The sequence below is a fragment of the Gadus morhua genome, chromosome 21 (genome assembly GCF_902167405.1).
Source record: "Gadus morhua chromosome 21, gadMor3.0, whole genome shotgun sequence".
Classification (NCBI taxonomy): Eukaryota; Metazoa; Chordata; class Actinopteri; order Gadiformes; family Gadidae; genus Gadus; species Gadus morhua.
The window spans coordinates 4381545-4385847 of NC_044068.1; positions in this window are offsets into that span (position 1 = coordinate 4381545).

Genomic DNA, 4303 nt, shown 5'->3' on the forward strand with positions numbered 1-4303 from the left:
AGGAGGTAGCATATTGACAGGGAAAGGCCTCCTCTTTCAGAGCCATGAATTAACCTTGGTTTATATACTCTGTAGTTTATTAGTAGAAGAAGTAGTGAGGATTAGCGTAAGTATTAGTGTAATGTCAGAAAACATACATAGAACAGAACCACATATCTGGTACTTTCACAATTAACACCACTGAAAAAAATAAGAGCAAAGATGGATGAAATTGGCTGTGAATCAGTGGTTTGAATGGTACAATGTTCAACATGGTAAGGGGTTATTACAAATAAAGGTGGAGGTGTTTTGGACAGACAATTTTACATTTAGGGATCCAATTTTGTATACATTTTTTACTGATTTTTTGGCCTTCCTATATCAAGAAAATATCCAACTTTCCCCCAAAAAAACGTTAATCTTCATCATATTTATTTTGAATTAATATTCATGATGAACAAAGGACCAGGTGTCCCTTTTAAGTTACTTTCAAGAGTGTGCCCTTTTGAGAGAAATAAGAATTGCCTCATAACTTGAAATCCTTTTGAACACTGGATGAAATGCCATCTGTCAAGGGATTAGAGAAGTAGTCAAAGACAGAAGAAAGACACTTAATGCATCTTTATTATACTTTATTCTACCACAAGGGGACGTCATGGGGTGGAGGAATATTCCGGCCCTTTGAACGATATCTCCATTGTTCCCTCATTATAAACAGACCAGCAATATAACAGCCTTCTACAGCTCCCAGCTCATATAATGACATTTATGAATTTATGTTCATAATTTCTCAAAAGAATAATAAAATAAAATAAGATGCCTCAACTGTGTCTTGGTTGTAATAAAAAAGCAGTTAAATTGGTTCACAGGATCCAAAGTATATTAAAATGTGATGGCATTCATTAGTTGTGAGGTGGAAAAACAATAAAGAACAGTGTACACAGAGTCACAATGTTCCCACTTAACTGGTTTCACGCTAGAAGGTCACTTTTGTCATAGTTGTGACCTTTATTTTGAAAATCTCATAGGCCGAGTTGGCTTTCATTACCGAGGACAACATAAAACGCCCACTTTCTTTTCCGTTCATTTACAATGTCCCAATCACAGGCTTCATTAGGGGACAGGGTTTAATTAGCACCAGCACGACCTCACTTACCAAGCTGGCATGTGAGGGCTAAAATATGGACCATTTATATGCAGATCCAGGGATTAGTTTGAGCCATGGCTGGTCGGTCCAATATGTCACCTGGGCAAGGTGGCTGATGAGCCCTTAATGTGGGCAGCCGCCTCCCCTCGACAACAAATGTTTCACAATTATACATTTTAATTCTAGTTGACCTTTAGGCCTTTGAGGGGCAATTCCGAAGATTTTCAGTTTTGCTCTCTTTGGCGATCCCTTTGGTGATAAGCGGTATTTCACCCCAGAGATACAAACGGTTTCCACACCGACACCGATGTCGAAACATTAATAATAAAAACAGAAAAAATATATGACAACTTTATGAAGAAAATCTATTTTTCAAGAGTGCAAATAATCGAAAATAACAGGGAGTCTCAGGAGGAGGAGAAACATTATGAATCATTGCCAAATGGAAAAAAAACACAATACATCACAGACGTCTCTGTTTCAGACAGGTTCATGTTTAGCCCATGTTTATGTCCCCAGGTTGTCACAGAAAAAGACTTCTTGTCATTTTCCCATGAAATACATGGGACATAAACAATATTTACGAATAACAAACCGCCCATCAAATGTCCTCACGGGCCGCTCCCTGCAAACATCCGAGACCGGCCGCGTTCCACAAATAATAGGATTCCAAGAGCGTGCGCACTCAAAGGTAATCGACTTCAAGTGCCTCCTTTCTGCGCTATTCCTGTGTGACAGATACAATTAGAGAAATAAGGGGAGGTGGCGCCACGCCCATCCTTCGCCGCGTGTGAGACGCGAGGCAGGCCCCAGGCGCCAGACATCACACGCCGCCGCGTCACGACCGAAAGACACCCCGCAGCGACAGAGTGCCAAAAAACCAGCCAAATCCAGATCTGCTAGGCTGACAGTGTCACAGAGTGAGACGGCACACTTCATTCCTGCCAACTGGATTCCTTCACCGCACACACCCCAAAAAAATTCTGAACTTAATATTTAAACATTTCTGTAATGACGTAATCATACGCTAAAGCGTCATTAGCCTATTGACCGTGTAAATGTGCGTGACATTACAGCCTCACTTTTGTGTGCGTAGAGAAACTTATCGCGTATGATGTGCGCACGATTCGTTTGGTAGGCCTCGTTCCTTTCATACTCCTCAATAAACAGTAAGCTGAATGTCACATTCGATATTAAAGGGCGGAAGAAGCTCAGAGGGTAGAACGGGTTGACTTGTAACCGGAAGGTTGCTAGTTCGTTCCCCAGCTCCTCCTAGCTGAGTGTCGAGCTGTCCCTGGGCCTGGGCTAACTCCTGATCCCGACGAGCTAGCTGTCACCTTGCATGGTTGTCTCCGCCGTCGGTATGTGAATGTTTGTATGATTGGTTCTAAGTCGCTTCAAATAAAAGCGCCTGCAAACTTTAATGGTATTCAAAAGCGTTCCCTCAATAAACACATATTTTACGTCTATATCGTATGAAATATTACACTATTCAGCCTAACTATTCCAGGCACTTGCTTCCACAACAATGTAGACGTGTACTTTCATCATCGTGCGATGATGATAATCGCCTTCAGTTGATGCATGGTAGACTGTAGTATCAGCTGCAGCGCGATAATAAACTACCCAGGGAGCTTTGGGCCAGTACTGCATCTCCATCACCCCCTAATCCCCGCTGTGGAGAGGGGGACTGCCATCCGACGCTTCAGCCGTTTCACTGGTCGACAACAAAGCTTTGAGTCTCCGCCGCCACAAGGGCCTGCTCTATATCAGTCGGAAAAAGAATGACATCTAATTCCCCCCCAAAGATCCCAGTGGGGAGGAGGGGGGCTCCGAAGCTGCTCTCAAACACCATTGATCCAAACTGCCGCTCTGATAAACATGCTAGGGCTTATATTCCCCCTAACGCTGAATCTATCTATCATTCTCACACATAAAGACACACACACACACAAATACACTTACACAAATACAAAGACAAACACGATAAGGCTGCTTATTGGGTTGTTTTGGGGTCGCTGGCACGACAAGGCACGACAGACAGAGAATTATGTACCAAGATATTCCTCAACAATCCTCTTTCACTTAGAACACCCTACCCAACAACAACGCCATTATCAAGAGTACAAATACCACAGATTGAAAGAAAGAATGAAATAATATGAAAACCAGAAGAAGAAAGGATTGTTTGTCATTAACTTGTTCTTATGGCTGTGGTGTACAGACGCAAGCCATGCCATTATTCATCTGCCCCTTACAGCACAGTATACGGATCATAAGGAATGGGCACTGGTCTTAATACATATAGGATCAGATATGATGGATTCCATCATAGGATCAAATCCATAGTTTCTCACTGGAGTAGGGTGATGACTGATGGGTGGTGCCTGTGATCACACACACAAGCGCAGGCACGCACGCAGACACACACACACACACACACACACAAAGTCAAAAGCATGCATGCACATACGCAGACATAAACACACAGACACACACACACACAAAGACAAAAGCATGCATGCACATACGCAGACATAAACACACAAAGACACACGCAGACACACACACACGCATAAAGACGCAAGCACACACACACACACACACACACACACACACACATAAAGACGCACACATGCACGCACGCACGCACACACAGGCACACACAGACAGTTACACACACGCACACACAAACACAAACGCACACACATATACTGTACTATATCCCAACGTGATTTCCTTTTTATTAGATACAGAATATTTGCATGTCACTAATTAGTAGAGGGTATATCACACTATTTCGCTCCTACACAGATATTGCTTCATTCATCAACTTCCCCTACGTCTCATTTGTGGTAATTAAACAAGCGCCTCAGTGGACAACTTTGTGAGTGCGTGCGACAAGCATACACACACACATTGCTGAATAAATGAGACCGTTACATCACAGGTACAATAATGTGGAAGCACAAGGAAGTGACTGAATGAATAATGTTCGAGGTAAAACTACACTGCTTGGTACAGATTTACTATCAGACAGTCACTACTCTTCTCTAGTTTACTTGAAAACGTGTGACCCTACAAAATGGTTAAGCACTACATTGCTCTAGCCACCTATGGTTATTGAAGGCCCTACATGGAGATGCTATGCCCTCCTTCCTCCGTTCGGTCTCTATA